Raw genomic sequence first — 23,830 nt, 5'->3', positions numbered from 1 at the left:
ATGAATCAAATCTCTTGTTTAAAGAAGCCTTATGTTTAATGTGTTATACTTTTTTGGTCTTGATGGTTTTTATGACGAAATCTACTTTTCAATCTTAAACGATGATGCATGCTTTAGCTTGGCATAAAAACTTGGGCATGCTTGTGTGAAATAAATCAAATAAAAAAGGGGGAAGGAAAATATTTTTCTTAAAGAATTTCTCAATCTCTACTTTATCGATCTTTCAAAAAAAAAAGGATATCAATGAATGTATGTTTGTTATTTTTTTTTAATCTCTTGAAAATAATTTTGAGTTGACGATTTGAATTTGAATGAGCTTTATCTTGATTTTTTTTAGATTTATAACTTGAGATTTCTTATGCATGAATCAAGATATTGTATTATTTGATCTCTTGTGTTTCTTTTTGTTATTTATAAAAAGAAGAGATTTATTGAAATAAATCATGCCTTATAACATTGATGAAAAATTGAGACATTATGCATGAATCGAGTTCTCATGAGAATCTATTTACATTATCTTCATTGAATTTTCTTAAAAAGATGTTGATAATTTTGATGATCTGAATTTGAATAAGTTATATCAAAATCATGATCTTGGTTTATTAGAATTACTTGAGATATTTTTTTTAATCAAGATCTCTTCTTTGTACTCCTATGATTTTTCTTGGTATTTTAATAAAGAATAGATTTTTCTATGTGAATCATAATATTTTATATGCATAAATTGAGGTCTTGTTCTCCTACAAGATTAAATGAATTTTATCTATATCATGATTTCCTAATAGTTCTTTTCGTTAATTATTTAAGACGAGATTTGTTAAAATGGATCATGGTTTCTCTTGATTTCTCGATTTTTAGACTTGATCTTTCATTTTTTATGATTGAAAGATTGATGATATGAATGATATGATGATTGATTTATTTGCTAGCTTGTGAGTATTATGTATGATATGATGATTGATTTATTTTTAATATCATGTATAAAGTAAGGATGATATGTAAAGTTTTAAAATTGTACATATTGTAGATTGAAACTATAATGATGCACTAAAATATTGAAATAATGATTGAAACATTAATGTAATTATGAATGATGATTTGATATTATGCATGCAATACTTCAACTTATGATAATGATGCATACAATGATAAAATATTTATGATGAAAAATTGTTTTGATATTCATAACACGATTTTTCATCTTTGATTATTCATCTTTTGTCATGATTTGAAAATTATTATAAAGGGGAAAAGAGATAAAAAAATTGTATTCTTCCCTTTTTTTTTTTTTAACAATGACAAAGGGGGAGATAGCTAGCTTGCATAAGTCAAAAAGATACAAAAACTTGCTTGCTTGCACATTTAAAGAGAAGATGCAAACGTACTTCATGTAGCTTGCTCATGTAAAACATTGTATCTTGCTAGCTTGTTATCTTGCATTATTTTTTAAAAACTTGCTAGCCTTCATACTTCAAAGAGAAGTAACACTTGCCAAATTGCTAGCCTGATTGTTGTAAAATAATGTAAAATTTTGCTAGCTTGCACTTTGCAAAGGAAGCAAAAATGACACTTTTCAAAAGAGAAGAAAGAGCTTGCTATCTTGAACATCACTATCTTACCTATCTCAAGAAGCAAAACTTACAACTTGTAAATTGCAATAGGAAGCAAGAATCTCTAGCTTACACACTTCAATAAGAAAACTATCTTGTATTTGCTTTTGAAATTTTTGCTAGCTTGTATGTTGTAAACTTGCTATCTTACTACCTTGCATGTCTACAACTTGATAGCTTGCATGATATAGCACTTGCTAAATTTTCTAGCTTACATATTTCATGATGATAAATGCAATGTTTGACATTATATCTCAAACATTTGATAGTTGGAACTTCTCCTTTTTGTTGATGACAAAGGGGGAGAAGTATGATCATGTTATGCATGATGACGTGTTGCAGCAGAAGAACAAGAAAATAAAATCCCCGATTCCCAAAGAGATGTTCGTCGTCGTGTGAAGATTGGTGCGCAAAATCTGTGAAACTGAAAAAACTACGTATAGAGTAGATTATGTTACCTAGGGAGATCGTATATCCCTATTTCCTTGCAGATCTTTAGGAGGGGGTGAAGGAGGTCAAGCGTCCTCCTCTCTAGCGGTGATCCACATAGCAGGGCTGCGACGACACTCCTCAAAACTCCAAGCCTGCTATGAGGTGGAGAGGGGAAGGAGAATAGGAGAGGCAAGCAAAGGCTCTAGCCTATGAGGCTCTGAATCCCTCTTATTTATAGAGGTCCCCTGTCAAACCCTAATGGATCCTCCCCTAGTGGGTATTAGATCTACATCCAATAAGACAAGGGCTCCGTCGGATATCTCATATCCGAACCTCTACTCATCGTAATGCCTACCATATATGTGTGACCCTCTAGGCCCAATATCGAGCTGGCCATGAGTCATACCTATCAGAACTCCTTCTAACTCAGTGAATTATTATCTCTATAATAATTCACTTGACTCATCGACTACGAACGTACTAGGCCACTACGCCGTAGTCCCTAGACGATATAGGGGAATCCAATCCATTGGATCTGTCTGTCCTCAGTTACCGTGTACCTATAGTCCCTCATCCATCTAATATCCCAGAGACCGTATATCGAGCATGGTGCTGTCAGACCCATACGGTTTCTACTCGAGTCTCGCTCTAATCGGATTCTCCCGGAGAACTCTCTCTCTCAACCCGAATGACCCTGGCCAGGGATTTGTCTGAGCAAGAACATAAGGAATATTCTTCTCATGACACCGAGAGTGTATGATCCTATATCGACACTCAATAGCCCTCGTAAGGTCGACTACCACTCCCAATGACCAGTTGTACTAGATCTGGGACGGCCAAACCTATAATTCTGGTATCAAAGAGTGGAGCACTCATACAGGACATCCTTGGTGTCTCAAGTCTAAGGACCAGATTTACCACTAGGACTACGGAATCGTTGTCTGACAATAAGGCATCATCAACCATCCAGCATTCCGTAAGCGGATCAATTAGTGAACTCATTCTCTAATGAGTACCTGTACTGTATCCCTAGTGTCCCTACACGAGCAGCTATGAGACCAGCTGTATCTATCATATGGACAAGTATACAGCACACCAATCTGTCCGGTTATCACGATGTCCCTCTCGAGTAACCTATGACCGGGATTATTTAGGATCTGTGTTTAAAGGTGAATCGATCTCATTATCGTGATCTCATCACGATCCGATTCCCATTGCACAAATCCAAGGACATCACACTATATATATATATATATATATATATATATATATATATATATATATATATATATATATATATATATATATATATATATATATATATATATATATATATATATATATATATATATATATATATATATATATATATATGTAATAGTTATAAAGTGATATATGTCAAAATATAATAAGCAAAAAGATTCTGTATCAAGTCACACGTGCCATCACTCGTGTGATTAGCTTGCTGGGCACCTATGACTAGCAATCTCCCACTTGACCTAAAGCCAATCACCTATGTGTCTGATCCCCATCAGACCCCTGTGACGCTCAAAGACAATCTGAGACAACGGCTTTGTTAATAGATCTGCAATGTTATCTTCGGATGGAACTCTTTTCACTGCCACATCTCCTCGGGTTACGATCTCTCCAATAAGTTGGAACCTCCTCAGAACACTTCTGATGAGACCCGGGTTCCCTTATTTGGGTAATCACCCCATAGTTGTCGCAATATAAGGAATCAGCTCCTTGCTACTTGGTCCGACTCCTAGATCTGTGATGAACTTCTTCATCCAGACTCTCTCCTTTGCTGCCTCTACTACAGCAATATACTCCGCCTCTGTGGTCGAGTCAGCAGTAGTATCTTGCTTGGAACTCTTCCAGGACACTGCTCCTCCATTCATGGTGTACACATATCCTGAATTCGACTTGCTATTATCGACATCAGACTGAAAACTTGAGTCCATGTAGCCTTCAACCCTGAGGCTACTACCTTCATATACTAGTAAAAGATCCTTAGTCCTTCTCAAGTACTTAAGGATACACTTTACTGCTTTCCAGTGCTCCAAGCCTAGATCCGCCTGATACCTGCTCGTGACACTCAGAGCATGCGCTATATCAGGCATAGTACATAGCATGGCATACATGATAGACCCTATTGCTGAGGCATAAGGAATCATATCCATGTTCACCCTTTCTTCTGGAGTCTTTGGGGATATACTCGTAGAAAGCGATATCTCATGTCTCATCGGTATGAGACCTCTCTTGAAATTTTTCATGCCAAACCTTTTTGACAATGGTTTCTATGTATCTGGACTGGGACAAGCCAAGCATCCTCTTGGATCTATCTCTATAGATTCTAATCCCCAAGATATAGGATGCTTCCCCTAAGTCCTTCATAGAAAAGTGTCTAGATAACCAAGCCTTTACTGTGGATAGCATTCCTACGTCATTCCCGATGATCAGGATGTCATTCACATATAACACCAAAAAGGTGATAGCGCTCCCACTTACCTTCCTGTACACACAAGGCTCATCTTCATTCTTAACGAAGTCATAAGATCTGATTGCCTCATCAAATCTTATGTTCCAACTTCGAGAAGCTTGCTTTAGTCCATAAATGGATCTAAGCAACCTACACACCTTATCTAGGTAGTTCTTGGACACGAATCCCTCAGGTTGCATCATATACACCTCCTCCTCGAGGTTCCCATTGAGGAATGCGGTTTTCACATCCATCTGCCAGATCTCATAATCATAGTGTGCTGCAATAGCCAATAGAATTCTGATGGATTTTAGCATTGCTACGGGTGAGAAGGTTTCGTCATAGTCAACACCTTGCCTTTGACGATACCCCTTAGCCACTAGCCTTGCTTTATAGGTCTCTACCTTTCCATCTACTCCGATCTTTTTCTTAAAGATCCACTTGCAACCGATGGGTACAATACCTTCGGGCGCATCAACTAGGTTCCAAACCTTGTTGGAGTACATAGAATCCATCTCAGAATTCATGGCTTCTTGCCACTTCCTGGAGTCTATACTCATAATAGCCTCCTCGTAGGTTTGAGGATCAATGTCCTCAACATCCTCTCCTCTAATATATCCTATATATCTCTCAGGAGGATGAGATACTCTGTCAGACCTACGTAAAGTTGAAACTTGTGTATTAGGTACTTGAACAGACTCGGGTTGTAGAGTGGTGCTTGAGCTTGGTTCTCCAACCTCGCTCAACTCTATCATTCTCCCACTATCTCCGCCAAGAATGTGTTCCTTCTCAAGGAACACTGCTCTCTTAGCTACAAAGACATTTTGGTCCTCGAGATGATAGAAATAATACCCACAAGTTTCCTTGGGGTATCCCACAAATTTGTATCGCTCTATCCTTGATTCTAACTTATCGGGGTTATGTCTTTTAACGTGGGCAGGACAGCCCCAAATCTTAACAACCTTAAGATCAGGCTTCTTCCCTTTCCATATCTCATATGGTGTAGACACTACCGACTTAGTTGGAACTCTGTTCAGAAGGTAAGCTGCGGTTTCTAGGGCATATCCCCAGAATGAGATGGGTAGGTCAGTTAAACTCATCATGGACCGTACCATGTCTAATAGTATACGATTTCTCCTTTCAGAGACACCATTGAGCTGAGGTGTATAAGGAGGTGTCCATTGGGATAATATCTCATGGTCCTTGAGGAACTGAGTAAACTTTGTACTTAAGTACTCACCTTCTCGATCTGATCGAAGAGTTTTGATACTCTTTCCAGTCTGGTTTTCCACCTTATTCTTATACTCTCTGAATTTCTCAAAGGCCTCAAACTTGTACTTCATTAAGTACATATATCCATACCTTGAGAAATCATTAGTAAAGGTAATGAAGTAGGAGTATCCACCAATGGCATGAGTTGACATGGGTCCACATACATCACTATGTATGAGTTCCAACAACTCAATGGCTCTCTCTCCAGTTTCACTAAATGGAGAGTTGGTCAGTTTTCCACGAAGGCAAGGCTCGCAAGTTGCATATGACACATAGTTGAATGGATCTAGATATCCATCATTTAGCAACTTTTGAATCCTTCTTTCATGGATGTGACCTAGTCTACAATGCCACAGGTATGCATTGTCATCTCATCTCATTTCCTCTTGGACACATTTACATTCATGATATGTGGAGTAGTGTCTAACATAAATAAATCATCATGCAATGTTCCTTTCGTGATGATCTTATCATCTAATAATATCGAATAACCATTGTTCTCAAAAACTAATTTATATCCACTGACTGTCAAACATGTAATGGAGATAATGTTTTTGATAATAGAAGGAACAAAATAACATGCATCTAATGCAATAAAAGCTCTACCAGGCAGATGTAGGGTGATCTCGCCAATAGCTACTACAGCAACTTTTGCTCCATTACTCATCTTGAGGTCCATCTCGCCTCTCTCTAGTCTCCTAGGCCTTGCCAGAACCTGTAACGAATTGCATATATGATAAGCACTACCGGTATCCAATACCCATGTGTTATCATAAGAGTTTGACAAATGGAGACTGATCATGAATGTACCTCAAACTTCATCAAGCTTTTGTTTCGCCCTTTCTACAAGGTACTCTTTGCAGTTCCTCTTTCAGTGCCCATCTTTGCCACAGTGGAAGCACTGGCCTTCGTCCTTTGATGGGTGTTTCTTAGCAACCTTTGTTTTACCTAGTCTGCCCTTGCCCTTTCCCTTCTTAAGGGACCTTTCTGCTTTCCTTTTCTTTCTAGTCTCACCAATGTAGAGAACTGGCTTCTCTTTCTTAATAGTACTCTCTACCTCCCTGAACATATTGAGGAGCTCTGGGAGAGTACCTCAAGCTTGTTCATATTAAAATTCATTATGAACTGTGAAAAGAAATCTGGTAGGGACTGAAGCACAATGTCCGTACACAAGTTATCCTCTAGGACCATTCCTAGAACTATGAGTTTCTCTATCCACTTAATCATCTTTAGGACATGGTTCTGAACCGGTGTTCCCTCAGTTATCCTAGCACGGAAGAGGCTCTTAGATATCTCATATCGCTGAGTCCTTCCCTGTTCCTCAAATAATTTACGGACATGTAGGAGAATGGATCTGGCATCCATCTTTTCATGTTGTCTCTGTAACTCAAGAGTCATAGAGCCCAACATATAGCACTGAGCAAGAGTGGAGTCATCAATGTACTTCACGTAGCGAGTGATCTCATCCACGCTTGCCCCTTCTTCGAGCGTAGGCATCACTGTATCAAGGACGCACACGATTTTCTCCGCCGTGAGAACAATTCTCAAGTTACGGAGCCATTCTGTATAATTTGGACCAGTGAGGCGATTGACATCAAGTATGCCACGTAAGGGATTTGAAAGCGATATTTTCTGAAAATAAAGATGCAACAGAAATGAATAACATGCAGATTTTGCAAGAAATAAACTATCAAGATATGGACTTCTATCTTAATATGCTCCCACTATTTTACTAACGAGTCACGCGACACCCTCAGCACGTGAAACGGAAGTCTCCGACAGACTTCTAATAGGGATCGGGATCCAATCAGCATCTTAGTGTAACCTCGAGGGACTCGACCAATCACACTATGCCTAAAAGGTAGGCAACTCTTGCCGATCACAACTCCTTGTGATTCCCGTCCTGTTCGGCCTCCGAATCACTATGGTCTCGAGGGACTCGACCAACTATGATGCTCGGTTAAGTCAACACCTTCGTTATAAGATGAGTCTGATTTGATGATATACCCTCGAGGGACTCGACCAAGCATACCATGTCCTCAGATCACCAGTGACATCTCTATGTCGTAAGCAAGATATAACGATAAAAGGCCACGTGGGTCAATCTAATTGCCTCACGTTTACCGACTTAATATTATCGAGAGAGATATTTCTATGATTTGGTCTTCTAATATGACATGTCACACATATACATATTTAATATATATCTACATCGCATGCAAATATATATACATATCTAGTATACGTATAAGCAATCACACCAGATAATCATGGACCACAACCTAATGTGATTAGGCCCGAGCTAGTAGGCCTAATCACTCACATCAAGATCTATGTGTGCAATGGTGCATCTCCATGCCCTGTGATCGTCCATCTCGTCCTTGTCGGTTCTGTCGATATCTCGATGCATCTTCATGCATCGTGATCGTCTGTCTCGTGGGTCCCACTATCACATTCACGCTCCCGCTGCGCCTCCTCATGTGATTACAACTTAATCATAGGCACGTAGACCCAACAATAAACGAGAAATATAATGGAGGCTCGCAGACCTCAATAATAATAATCACAAGTACACACATCACACGGTTCATGATCATCCGTCCATACATCATACATCACATGTATAAATAATCATCATCATGTAGGACTACTAGATAACAATAAAAATAATAATCAACTAAACCTTTTAATTAATTAGTATTTTATGAAATCAGGGACATATAGGGAGTTTCTTAATTCTTAGGGGTATTTTCATAATTTAGACAAAAGACAGAAACTAGAATTTCTCAAATTCTGAGGGGCAAAACTATCTTTTGCCCAGAAAACCCTAATGCCCTCATGCTGCTGTTGCTACCGCCGCCTCCGCCACCCAACCGACGACGGGCTGTGCGGCGGAGGGCGGGGTCGCTGTCCCCGCCTGCAAGCGGCACGCCCGATGGCGGTGCTGCCCCTACAGTTGGGCGCCGCCGCGCACCCCCCCCCCCCGCGGGCGGTACTGCCCGCGAGGTAGCGCCCGCAGGCGGTGCTGCCTCGTCGGGTAGCCGCCCCTGCGAGGTTTTTGCCAGCGGGAGCAGCAGCTACAGGCGTCGCTGCCCTACTGTCACGGACAAACTTCTAAACAAGGTGTTTGAAGTAATGCTTATATCTGTCCGTGTCTATTGGCATGTTCATGCCTTGTACAAAATGTAAAGGGGCGGCCGAAGGCTTAATAGTCCCATTTTAGTTGGGTTGGTGGCCTCTTTAGGCTTGTAAATAAAGGTTGTGTCATGTAGACACGTGCGAGAGCTTTTCGGTCTGTAATGGACCATTTTACCCTTTGTTGTGCCACTGTTCAGAGCTTGTAAAGTCTGTTTGTAATTGGCATTGTCTATGAAGTGTTTTTCGGACATGTTTGCTTGTGGATCCCGTTTGAGGCGTTCTCTTTAACCCGTTCTCTCTTTTGTTGGTCCTAAGGGACAATGGGAGGCTTCGGGGAGGCTGACCTTTGCGGACGGACGCGCAAGGGTGCCGCACGACTTAGGCAAAACCAGCTAAGTCCGTGTCATATGGTATCAGAGCGGGACAAGCACTCATAGAAACACTTGACATGAAAACGTGGGGGACCTAGTGGGGCTGCATAGAGGGCAGTCAGCACACGCGCGACCGTTTGAGGGAAAACGGGCATGGAGATGTAGGGAAAAGTGTCGCTCAGAGGAGCGGGCATCTAAAATTGGCATTCAGAGGAATGGCCAACCCTTCGCGCAGGAGGCACCACGAGAACAGGCAAGCTTGGAAGAATTTGGAGCGCACAAAAGTTGGGATGGCTGAGTTTGAGCTACAGCTCAATGTTGACAACTTTGCTCAAGGCAAACGAGGCGCTTGGCAAAGGACGAGACCATGCAAAGTGGAATGAGTTGCTCAGCGACCGAAAGAGTTGTGCAAAGCTCACAGAGGTGAGGGGAATTGCTAACTCGAAGAATTCGGTACTCATGCATGGGCTTGTATGCGGACGATGGATTGTTCGTGGCCATCCCAAGGCGGTCGAGACTCGGCGCCATGGAGCATTGAAACTTTCTCTTCGGCATGCGAAGGATACGTCCGGAGGAGGCTGAAGTGTGCAACGAGTTCAGCATGTTGCTAGGCCTTGAGGGGTGCAGCGGTGGCTGTATTGACGTGGAGGCGCAATCTAGCAAGTGCGTTTGCAAGAAGCAGAACAATGCACAGTTTGTTCAGCAGATCGGAGTAGTCCAAGGGGATGGTGGTCTCCGAAACGAAGAGAGATGTTGCTCAAATGGGATAGTTATCCAGGAGGGATAAGTCCCGGCTCTCCAGAGGGAGAATCATGTGCGACGGACTGCACATGTTGAGGAGGAGTACCTCAACAAAACAACAACTCCACGAAGCTCGATGGACTGAGCAAGCGGCGAGGAGTCGTCGCATGATCTCGCTTGAGAGAATGCATTGGTGGATGCATTGCGAGATCAAGTGGGGGAGCGACCCAAAGCAACTTAAATGAAGGCACACTTGGAGTCGATGTGGAGATCGGACTCAAGGGAGGGCTGACCCGTGGAATGGTGGGCACGAGGGCCACCATCGACTCAATGCAAAAACGAGGAGCGGAGCAACTTGGGTGTAACTTGGTGAAGTACCCAAGCCGCATGAAGGGAGCCAGCAGAGAAGTTGGAACATGGAGCAGACGCACAGTGCTTTCCTTAGACAGAGGTCAAAGACATGAACTCTTGCAGAGGCAAGAGTAGGATCATGTTGTTCCATGGGTCCTTCATTCTGACGGAGCGGACTCATCTTGCATGGTGCCAAAGACGAAGGGAGCTTCTAGGCACATGCACCTTATCTCGGAGGAGCATTTGATGGAGGAACTAAGGCGACTCAATTTGCGGAGGCGAAGTTGGGTTCAGAAGGCCTTAGCACGGGGCAAGAGGACGCAGAGGCGGGTACTCTTGAAGAATATGCCACAGTGTTGCCATTCAAGTTGCCATGAAGGAAGCAGTGCGCAGCGGAGATTGTGCTGGTAGGGGCAGAGGCCCAGGATCCAGGCAATGGCACACAAATTACAGCGAAGTCGGTGGACTTCGGGAGCTACTAGGCGACGGACTGTCCTAGAGCGGTGCTTCATCTAGGTGTGACCCAAGAGTGGGTGGATGAAGGTCGATTGCCAAAGGAGCGAACAAAATCGAAGGTGGAGGAGACCCTGCGATGTATTGGCAAAGGCCACACATGGAGGGTTCACAATTCGAGTTTATTCCACAAGGATCAGAATGCAATGGAGATGTCACCAGGAGGCGACATGGTGCAGCGGATCGTGGTGGGACAGTTCGTGGCAATGCGACACACACGACATAGTCCCGGGAGGGACTAGATCATATGGAGGTATGATCGGGAGCTACTGGGAGCTCCGCTTTGGTGAACAACACGACGGCAATAAGGGCTATGGATTCAAGGAGTGAAGGCCATGGTACCGCAGAGGCGGGTCTTCCGGGCGTGCACCGAATTTTGCATCGGATGAAAACCTTGGTCATCAGCATATGGGGGCTGGGTTCCACCAAGGGAAAAGTTCGAATGCAAGTACCAGTGAGTCCCATGAGAGGGACTTGATCATGCAGAGGTATGATCGAAGCAGCTGGAGAGTTGGACTGCTCCAGAGCTCATATTCGCTTAAGGGAGCCCGACAAGTCAGAGGACAAGGTCGAGTAAGCGAACGTTGCTACCAAGGAAGCTAAGGAGAACAGAATCGGTGCAAACCCTACAATGTGATGGCAGAGGCCATGCATGGGAGTTGTAGTCTGTATTTCCATCGACCAAACAGACTGCTTGGAGAACACAGAGGTGTTGAAGCAGGAGGTCGAAAGGGGCGAGGAAGCGACGACAAGTCCAGAGGGACTTAGCTACCCAAAATCAAGCAATCAGTGAGAATGGAGGTGGACTCAGAGGAGTGTCACGAAGGCATATCTACTGATTGTGAAGAAAAGGGATGTAGATGCGAGACGACGGATAGTAGGGCCATGGGCATGGCAGCGCCATGGTACCGCAGAGGCGGGACTTCCGTCAAAGTCATTGATCCCTTGCTCTCACGGAGGGAGAGCGCTTGGTCGTGAAAGGGGCCGAGGAGGTGGAGCATGCAGAGGCAATCTCCAAGTACCGAGACAAGGCTGAAGGGCAGAGGCCAAGAAACTTCGTAAGACCGGTGTCAACAAGTTTCTCATCAAGATAGCCGTAAGTGAAGGACTTCGGGTCATGCAAGAGTGCACGACCAAGGAACGAAGCAAGCAGTACGTGGTGCTGTACCTTTGCTACTCAGTGTAGTAGGCGGCAGGGTTGATGGAGAAGACGGTACAATCCCAGAGGCGACCTCATCTATCAGAGAATTACTCCAAGTTGGGGTGAAAACTTCCTGCATTCCAGAAGTTCAATGGCATTGAGAAGGTGAATCACAGTAGCTAACTCAACGCAAGGAGTGCAAATACTTCAAGTGCTTCAGAAGTGTGAGCAAAGAGCAGGCGAAGGCCAGTAACCAGCTCGATGCATGAAGTACAACCTCGAGGAGGCGGGCGAAGTCAAGTAACCTTTGCCTTCTCAACTCTTAAGAGAATGGGCGAAACCGAGTACCCCAGTTCTCTTATCTATCCAGCAGAGGAGCTCTGCACAAGTTCAAAGACCCTTCGAAGATAATGGAAGACAATAGTTGTCAAATCCTCACCAACGGTGATCAGTGCTACTGAGAGTAGATTGTCCGCTTCACTTCCCAACGAAATGCCAATCGAAAGCGGAAGTGATGCGAACCTACTTGGATGTGACAACTAACTGAAAGAAGAGTCAATGAGCAGATTTTGTGGAGGAAGGACCCAAAACTTCAGAAGTTTGTGAGGCGATGCTCGTTAAAGCTCCAACAAGCATCCACCCAGTTCAAGCAGCATGTGGAAATTTTGAGAAACTGGCGCAGTAAGAATGGTCTTTTCCTTCATTTGGTGGATCCGCAGGAATCAACGAGGATCAATACAACTCAGCCAACCCCACACCAGAGCCAGAGTCATTGGCGAGTTGAAGCAGCATGGCGGATCAAAGGTTCGACTACTCAGAAACAGCAGCGGAGAGCAGCTGGGAACCAGGAGGCGCATTGCAGCTGGAGCAGAAGATTGAAGACTCAGCAAAGGCGAAGAGTTGCAGTGTTCACAAAGGCTTCGACGAGGACGTCGAAGGGATAAGTGGGGGAGAATGTCACGGACAAACTTCTAAACAAGGTGTTTGAAGTAATGCTTATATCTGTCCGTGTCTATTGGCATGTTCATGCCTTGTACAACATGTAAAGGGACGGCCGAAGGCTTAATAGTCCCATTTTAGTTGGGTTGGTGGCCTCTTTAGGCTTGTAAATAAAGGTTGTGTCATGTAGACACGTGCGAGAGCTTTTCGGTCTGTAATGGACCATTTTACCCTTTGTTGTGCCACTGTTCAGAGCTTGTAAAGTCTGTTTGTAATTGGCATTGTCTATGAAGTGTTTTTCGGACATGTTTGCTTGTGGATCCCGTTTGAGGCGTTCTCTTTAACCCGTTCTCTCTTTTGTTGGTCCTAAGGGACAATGGGAGGCTTCGGGGAGGCTGACCTTTGCGGACGGACGCGCAAGGGTGCCGCACGACTTAGGCAAAACCAGCTAAGTCCGTGTCACTACGGCGCGTCACCATGCGAGAGCAGCGGCCGCAGGCGCCGCTGCCCTTGCGCACGGGCGCAGTGCCCGCGCAGGTGGCCGCCGTGCCTGCGACCCTACTTGTGGGCGCCACCGTAGGGGGCTGCCTGCACGCGCGCGGCCTTGCGGCTGCTGCTGCAGGCTGCCTGCCTGCACGCAAATGGCAGTGCTGCCATCTGCGACGGCAGCGAGGGCAGCAACAGTTGCTTCCCTTTTTCGCTTTTGCGTCAACGATTTTGACGTCAAAAGCTTCTCCAAAACACAACATACGCAGTTCAAAACCAATCTATCGCACGAACAACCTGGCTCTGATACCACAGTTGGGAAATCTTGGGGGCGACATCACATGCGCAACGGAAGAACAAGAAAACAAAATCCCCGATTCCCAAAGAGATGTTCGTCGTCGTGCGATGATTGGTGGGCAAAATCTGCGAAACTGAAAAAACTACGTATATAGTAGATTGTGTTACCTAGGAAGATCGTATATCCCTGTTTCCTTGCAAATCTTTAGGATAGGGTGAAGGAGGTCAAGTGTCCTCCTCTCTAGCGGTGATCCACACAGTAGAGCTGCGACGACGCTCCTCAAAACTCCAAGCCTGCTCTGAGGTGGAGAGGGGAAGGAGAATAGGAGAGGCAAGCAAAGGCTCTAGCCTATGAGGCTCTAAATCCCTCCTATTAATAGAGGTCCCCTGTCAAACCCTAATGGATCCTCCCCTAGTGGGTATTGGATCTACATCCAATAAGACAAGGGCTCCGTCGGATATCTCATATTCGTACCTCTACTCATCGCAATGCCTACCATATGTATGTGACCTCTAGGCCCAATATCGAGCTAGCCGTGAGTCATACCTATCAGAACTCCTTCTAACTTAGTGAATTATTATCTCTGTAATAATTCACTCGACTCATCGACTACGGACGTACTAGGCCACTACGCTGTAGTCCCCAAATGATATAGGGGAATCCAATCCAGACCTGTTTGTCCTCAGTTACCGTGTACCTATAGTCCCTCATCCATCTAATATCCCAGAGACCGTATATCGAGCATGGTGCTATTAGACCCATACGGTTTCTACTCGAGTCTCGCTCTAATCGGATTCTCCCGGAGAACTCTTTCTCTCTCAACCCGAATGACCCTGGCCAGGGATTTGTCTGAGCAAGAACACATGGGATATTCCTCTCATGATGCCGAGAGTGGATGATCCTCTATTGACACTCAATAGCCCTCGTAACGTCGACTACCACTCCCAATGTCCAGCTGTATTAGATCTGGGACAACCAAACCTATAAGTCTTGTTTCAAAGAGTGGAGCACTCATACAGGACATCCTTGGTGTCTCAAGTCTAAGGACCAGATATACCACTAGGACTACGGAATCGCTGTCTGACAATAAGGCATCATCAACCATCCAGCATTCCGTAAGCGGATCAATCAGTGAACTCATTCTCCAATGAGCACCTGTACTGTATCTCTAGTGTCCCTACATGAGCAGCTATGAGACCAACTGTATCCATCATATGTACAGGTATACAGCACATCAGTCTGTCCGGTTATCACGATGTCCCTCTCGAGTAACCTATGACCGGGATTATTTAGGATCTGTGTTTAAAGGTGAATTGATCTCATTATCGTGATCTCATCACGATCCGATTCCCATTGCACAAATCCAAGGACATCACAATATATATACATATATATATATATATATATTATATATATATATATATATAATAGTTATAAAGTGATATATTGCCAAAATATAATAAGCAAAAAGATTCTGTATCAAGTCACACATGTCATCACTCACGTGATTGGCTTGCTGGGCACCTATGACTAGCAATATGTGCAGGATTAACTACGATAGCAAAGCATAAAGCAAAATGAAGTTCCGGAGTCAAGAACGCGATTTCGTTGGGAGTTCAAGAGTTTGTCAGAAGTCCGGACGTTCATCGGAAGTTCTGTCAGAACCAACCGAGAAGTTCAGGAGCTTGCCAAAGAAGCTCGTTGGAACTTACCAAGAAGATCGTCGTGATGTCCAAGAGCTTACCGAGAGTCCGCCGGAACATTGCCGAGAGATCGTCGAAAGTTCGCCGGAAGAAATCGGACTTATCTTGCTTAGAATATGTCTTAGAAATCGTAGTTATCACATAATTAGAGTTGGATTGGGAGATAATCCCATTAACTCTGTTAGGGACCAATTGGGCCCGAACATGGGCTGGTTTGGGCCGGATTCAAGGCCCAACCAGGGTGCTGAAAGCCTGGTCAGTAGTGGCACCGCCAGGGCTGAGGGTGGCACCACCTGGGGAACATCACCCCAGGAATTTTGGGTGGTGGTACCGCTGGCAGTAATGCTGCCAACAGTGGTACTGCCCCTGTCAGGCGGTGGTACCACCCAGTGGTAGATCCTGAGACGGTAGTACCGCCCAAGAACGGCGGTGGTACCGCTAGTACCCAAAAAACCTATGATAAGATATTTTTAGGCTCTGAGTTTGAATCAACTTGAAGCCTACAAATAGGTTAACTTACATAAGCACAAAGAGTTTAAAAGTAAGAAAATGTTGTAGAAATCTCTTGAGAAATCCTCTCCTCTAGCTTAAACTTAAAATTATGTTTAGAGAGGAGTGTGTGCTTGTAAAGGTTGTATCCTAAACCTATTAAAAGGAGAAGATGGGTGTAAGAAGGAGGTTGATCTTCGCCTATTAAAGGAAGATCGATAGTGGATGCCGGTGGCCTTGAGGGAAGAGGAATCAGTAGAGTAGATGTAGGTCACGACGACCGAACCACTATAAAAATCCAGTTTGCCTTTTCTTTTGTGCAATTTATCTTACTGCAAACCTCCTTACTTGCTTACTGCTTTCAATACATTTACGAATACGCTTTCAAGTCAACATCTTCCAAAATCGGTTTTATCGTACAAAATGATGAATTTTCAAAATCGTGATTTTTATCGCTGCACTAATTCACACCCCCCTCTTAGTGTCGACTCGTTCCTAACAGAAATAAGCTTAACGGGTGAATTAACATTTTTCTTAGGATTACAAATTAAGCAACTAAGTGATAAAATTTTTGTTAGTCAAATTAAGTATGCTTTACATCTATTAAAACGATTTAGTATGGATAGTGCTAAGGCTATTAACACACCAATGAGCACTTCTACAAAATTAGATATGGATCATGATGGAGAATATTTTGAGCAAAGGACTTATTGGGGCATGATAGGTAGTTTACTATATCTTACAGCTACTAGGCCTGATATTATGTTTAGTGCTAGATTTTGTATTAGATTTTAATCTAATCCTAAATAATCTCATTATAAAATAGTTAAAAAGATTTTTAGATATTTAAAAGGAACTCATAATATAGGATTATGGTATCCAAAATCTAGAAATTTTGAATTAATTGCTCATGTCGATGCTGACTTTACTAGATGTATAATAGATAGAAAAGGCACATCTAGAACATATCAACTCCTAGGTCATTGACTTATTTCATGATCTTCCAAGAAACAAAATTCTATTGCATTATCTACAGTTGAAGTTGAATATATAGCAGTAGGTGCATGTTGTGCACAAGTTATTTGGATAAAAAATACTTTAGAAGACTATGGACTTTACTTGAAAAACATCTTTATAAAATGTGATAACACTAGTGCTATTTGTTTAACAAAGAATCTCATTCAATACTCTAGAACTAAACACATTGATATTAGACATCATTTTATTAGGGATCATGTTAATAATCATGATATATCTTTAGATTTTATTAACACAAAACATCAATTAGCAAATATTTTTACTAAACCTTTTAATGAGGAACAATTCGATTTTATTCGAAGAGAATTAAGCATGTTAAATCTTCCAAATGCATAAATTCTTCTTTTTGGATGGTTATCTTGATTTCTCAATTTTCATGACTTGAGTTTTTCTTTTGAATCATGATCGTTTATTATGATTTTTCCTTTTGCTATTCACTAAAGAGGAGATTTTTTTTCAAACGGATCATGATCCTTCTCTTAATTTCTTGATATTATTGACTTAAAATTTTTTTTGATCCTCTATGCACAAAAATTACCATTTTATACATCTCAAGATAAGCAAAATTGTAAACTTGCACATTGCAAAAACTTGCTATCTTGCACATCTATGGAGAAACAAAACTTGCTAAGCTTGCATATTTCAATAACTTGCTAGATGCATTTTCCTCTTTTTAGTTGATGACAAAGGGGGAGAAGTAATGATGATTTTAAAAATTTTCATGTTATGCCCAAGTAATGATGATTTAAAAATTTAATGTTTTAGTATCATGCATGCCCAAAGTCATAATGATTTAAAATTTTTATGATGTATCTTGATTTAAAATTATGATGCACAATATATGCAATTTTGATATGATATGTTGCATATATCACTATGATAAAAATTATTTCACTTGAATTCAAATGTTATCATTATTTTTGAATTCAAGTTTGCTTTATTTCGATATAACCAATAGATAGGAGGAGTTTAGTTTAACTCCGTCATCAATTGGTTGTCATATCAAAAAGGAGATTGTCGAATCTCGAATTTTAATGATGAAATCAATTGATGAGTTTATGATCTAATCTATGTTTTAGGAAAAATGATGCATGACTAACGTCGATCATGAAAAGACAAAACAATTGAAGCAGAAGAATCAGGTGTTGACCCGGAGTCAAGGATCGAGTATCGAGCGGGAAGAATCGGACATTGCATCAAGATCGGTCATTGCTAGGAGTCAACATACATATAGATCGAGCAATACACTGAAGGATAGCATGATGTGTCAAGAGTTCGGATGAACCAATGATATGTCAGACAACATAAGATTCTATGTTTTGTAATCGTTGAAGTCATGATCATTATAGTTTTAAGTCTTAATTGAGTTAGATTCAAGTATAACAATGCTAACTCAATTAAAGGCCCATTGGGCTTGAATTGGGATTGATTTGGGCTCATTTGGAAGCTCATTCAATGACACATAGATTGGGTCAGGTGGTGGAATCGCCTATGAGCTGGAAAAGTCAAGAGCACATTTTTTCAAGCTGTCATGTGGTAGTACTGCCCAGACTGTGCGATGGTACTACCGGCATTAATGTTGTTAGGTGGTGGTACCATCTAAGCTGGCAATAGTGCTGCCAGAGCCCCGTCTCCGAGGCTCTGCTAGGCAATAGTACCGCCCAGCATAAGTGATGGTATAACCCATAACTGGAAGACCTAAAAATTTAATTTTTGGTCCCATTTTTTAAGTTATTTAGGGCCTATAAATACCCCACTCCTCCCTACTAGTTAGACATAAGAAAGAGTGAACTACAATGCTGGTGAATCAAAGTTATAATCTTGAAAAGTGTTGAGAGTTCCTCTCTTCTTCAAAAGTTTAGAATTTTGTCTAAGAGAGGTATGAGACTTTTAAAAGTTTTCTCCTAAACCTGTGAAAAGGAGAAAGAGTTATAAAGAGGATAGTTAGTCTTTGTCCATTGAAAAAAGACCATTAGTAAACGCTAGTGGCATCAACGGAAGAAGAATCCGGAGTAAACGTAGGTTACAACGATCGAACCACTATAAGCTCGGTGTGCACTTTCTTTCTGCTTTTCATTATCATTAATTATTGATTCAATTGTCTACTACTCTCACTTGCTTTTTAAGTTTAAATGTATTTCCAATATGGTTTCATAGTTTAAAATTTTCAAACCGATATTTTTATGAAAGTACTAATTTACCCCCTTAGTGCGGTCCTAATATGAGAAAACTGCGCACAAAAGCTGGACCATTGAACCTACCTATCGATGATAGAGGAAGCATCGATCCTATGTATTGACAATAGAAGAAATAGTAGAGGATATTGAATCTCGGATTTTGATGATTAAATCAATTGATGAGTTTACAATCTAATATGTGTTTTGAGTGATGCAGGACTAACTTCGATCAGAAAAGATAAATCGATTAAAGCAGGAAGAATCGGACGTTAGGCTGGAGTGAATATGTCAAAATATTGGACGTCAGCTAAAGGATCGATCGATGTGCTTGCAAAAGGACTTCGTGTCGTGAGTTCGAGCATCGGGCCGAAAGATCGGACATTGCGCCAAGGAGATCGGAAGTTACGAAATGTCAACATGTCGATTGAGAAATACGCCAAAGGAGAGGACGATGCACACCGAAGGATCGGATGAAGTGCATGTTATTGGTCGTAGTTGAGTTAGTTTTTGTGTAACCATGCTAACTCAATTAGGGCCCCATTAGACCTGAGTTGGGATTATTTTGGGCCAAGTAGAATGCTCATTTGGTGACCCAAGGTTAGGTGGACCACCTATGAGCTGAAAAAGTCAAGAGCATACTTTTCAATGCTATCAGGTAGTGGTACCACTAGACTGGGCAATGGTACTACCCAATGTCAATGTGTCAAGTGGTGGTACCGTCTAGTGTTAGTGCTGTAAGTGATGGTACCACCAGGACCCGGGAAACCCGGGATGAGACTTTTTTTTTACTCTACTTTTTAAGTCATTTGGAGTCTATAAATACCCCAGTTATTTTTGCTTGGAAGAGCATGAAATTAAGTAGAAAATGAGGAAAATATACTTAAGAAAAAAGTGTTATAATCTATCTAAAGTTAGTGAGTCTCTTCCTCCTAGAGTTAGAAGGTTTCTAAGGGAGGAGTGAAGTCTAAAAGAGAGAAGCGAAAATGTTCTCTCTTGAGCCTATGAAAAGGAGAAAGAGTTGTACGGGTAGTTGATCTTTGCCTATTAGAAAGAAGATCGGTAGTGAAAGTCGATGGCCTCGAGTAAAAAGGAATCGGGAGTTGACATAGGTCGGGACAACCACTATAAAATCTAGTTTGCATTTACTTTACGTTTTTTAATTATATTGCAAACTGATTTCTTATTCTCACTATGCTCATTACGCTTTCGTATATTTTTTAAATTAAATATTTTTTCGCTATTAACAATTGGTATCAAAGCCAAGATTTTTCTCAATTGGTTTAACACCCAAGAGAATGGCTTTTACCGGCAATCTAGATATTCACTTTATCATTCATCCTCCTATGTTCAATGTGACGAACTATATATATTGAAAAACTCGAATGAGAGTTTTCTTACTTTCTATAGATTTCAGTTTATGGAATATTATTGAAAGCGGTTTTCAAAAGTCTTCCAAACCAATGAATGAATGGAATGATTTGGAGAAAAAGACTTTTTCTTTGAATGTTAGAGCTATGAACACTTTATTTTGTGCTTTGAACAAATATGAGTTTAATCGTATTTCTTTATGTGAAACTATAGATGACATTTAGCACACTCTTGAAATTACACATAAAGGCACAAGTAGAGTTAAAGAGTCTAAAATAAATCTTTTAATGTATGATTTTGAATTATTTCGAATGAAGCCAAATAAAACTATTGTTAACATATACACCTATTTGATGGATGTCATCAATAGTTTAAAAACTCTTGGCAAATGTTCTTCAAATCTTGAACTTGTTAATAAAGTTTTACGATCTGTTTCTAAAAATTAGAATTTGAAAGTAATTGTAATACAAGAGGCAAAGGACTTAAATAATTTTCCATGGAAAGAACTCATCGGTTCATTAATGACATGAAATGACTTGTATGACACATGATGAACTTAAGAATAACCTTCCAAAGAACATAAAGGATTTGGTACTTAGAACAAAAGAAGACCACTCGAGCGAAAACTCAAGTGATCATAACTTTGAACTCCTCACAAGTAAATTTAAAAGGTTCATAAAACAAGAATCAAAAAATAAAAATGAACGTAAAAAGAAGCTGTCAAAGAAAAAGAAAGTATTCAATGCGACTTGGGACGAATCGAGTACAGACGATAAGCAAACCAACAAAGATAAAGTGGCAAACTACACCTTAATAGCTTTCGACGACGAGGTAAATGACAACCGAAACTCCTTTACCTTACAGTGAATTGCTTGATGCTTTCCATGATTTATTTGATGAATTTAAATTAGTTAGTAAAAATTATAAATTATTAAAAAATAATCATGCTTCTTTTCTTAGTGAATTTAAAAAATTAAAAAATGAGCATGATAATTGCATGTTAACCTTTTGCACTCAATGTAAAGAATTAGATTCATGCAAAAAGAAAATTTTATTACTAAAACAGACATTAAAAAATTTTAAAATTGGTAATAAATATTTAAACATGAATCTTGCCTAAGTGTCATGTTCGTAGAAAGAAGGAATCGGCTTTATGAGTAGTAACAGTCAACAAAAGCTAACCACATTTGTTAAAGGACCCACATTATATATTACCCCTAAGGTTAAGTATAATTTTTATAGTAGACATTGTCATTTTACATATAAATATCCATTCAAAAGGTATAATCCACACAAATTAGTTTGGGTTAGAACCATAAATGATCCTATGCCAAAAATCAAGATAGATATATCCAACCATGAGGGACCCAAAATCAAATGGGTACATAAAGGAAACCTACCTTTCTTGTATACATCTCTACAATCGAAACCTAGAAGCAAAAATAAAATTTTGATAGTTGATGCTTAAGGCTTCTGATCGGAGATCCAACACACTTCACAAAGTTCACTAGCTGAAAAAAAATGATTTTGATTGAAAATGCTTTATGTTTAATGAAATCATGCTTGATGATTTAATAATTTAATTATTCATAATGATTTGAAGTCTTGATGATTTTTGTGATAAATCTTGTTTTTCAATTTTAAACATGATGCATGGTTTTAACATTAAAAAAAATTTGGGCATGCTTGTATGAAATCAATCATATGAATTGAAACAGCTAAAAAGAGGAAAGCATTTTTCTTGAAAATTTCTCAATCTCTATCTTATCAAGTTTTTCAATAAGATATTGATGAATTTATGTTATTTTATGAATCTCTTAAACTATGAAAGTGATTTTGATTATTTAAATTTGAATGACTTTTTTTCAAATCTTTCACTTGATATTTGATATTTATTCTAAATGAATTAAGATCTTTTATCTCCTATGTTTCTTTTTCACTATAAATCATGTCTTTAAAATTTTTAATATATAAATCATGATCTTGATAACTTGAGATTTCTTATACATAAATCAAGATAAATTATTCTCCTATATTGCTTTTTATTATTTACCAAAGAGAATCTCTTTTTCAAAATTCATGACTTAAGATTTCTCTTACCATTCGGTCTCCTAAGATTTATTTTCTTTTTTTTTTTAGAGATCAAAATGAATCATATCTTTTGGTATTCACATGATCTTTTTTAGCCTGATTTTCATTATGTACAATTATTTTGTATTTATGGTTGCATAGTGATGCTTAGAGAATTGATGTAAATGGAAATGAATTGCATCATTATATTATTCTCTTCTTCTTCTTTCTTACAATGATATAGGGGAGAAAGAAACTTGCTAGCATCTCAAGAAACACAAAAATGCTAGCTTGCATGTCTCAAAAAGAACCAAAAGTGCTTGCACATCCAAGAGAAGTGCTAGCTTGCACATTTCAACAAGATGCAAAAACATGCTATCTTGCACATCTCAAAAGATGCAAAAAATTTGCTAACTTTCATATCTGAAAAAGTTTACTAGCTTGCATGATGATAAATGCAATGATTTGAAATTATATCTCAAAAACTTGCTAGTTGCACTTCTCCTTTTTGTTAATAACAAAGGGGGAGAAGGTATGATGATGATCATGCATGGTATAATAAAATTTTATGATATATAATGGTTTGGATGCAATACTTGAACTTATGATGTAAGTAATGATATGATGTATTATATATAATTCATGATTGAAATTATGGCATATTGATATGGGGAGTTTAGTTTAAACTCCGTCATCAATTGGTTGTCATTATCAAAAAGGGGAAGATAATTGAATCTTAGATTTTGATGATGAAATCAATTGATGGGTTTATGATCTAATCTGCATTTGAAGTGACGCAAAATTAACTTCGATAAAAAAAGGTAAATCGATTAAAGCAGGAAAAATCGGATGTTGGGCTGGAGTGAACATATCAGAAGATTAGACGTCGGCCGGAGGATCGGTCGATGTGCCGACAGAAGGACTTCGTGTCGTGAGTTCAAGTATCAGGCCGAAGGAATGAACATTGCGTTAAGGAGATCGAAAGTTGCGGGAAGTCAACATATCGATTGAAAAATACGTCGAAGGAGAGGACGATACACCGAAGGATCGGACGAAACGTCGGATAAACCAATGACATGCCGGACAACATAAAATTCTAGTCTTGTAATCGATTATGTCTTAATTGACCATAGTTAGGTCATAATTGAGTTAGTTTTTGGTGTAATCATACTAACTCAATTAGAGGCCCATTGGGCCTGAGCTGGGATTGT

The sequence above is a fragment of the Musa acuminata genome, chromosome BXJ1-11 (genome assembly GCF_036884655.1).
Source record: "Musa acuminata AAA Group cultivar baxijiao chromosome BXJ1-11, Cavendish_Baxijiao_AAA, whole genome shotgun sequence".
Classification (NCBI taxonomy): Eukaryota; Viridiplantae; Streptophyta; class Magnoliopsida; order Zingiberales; family Musaceae; genus Musa; species Musa acuminata.
Note: the sequence above shows the minus strand (reverse complement) of the source record.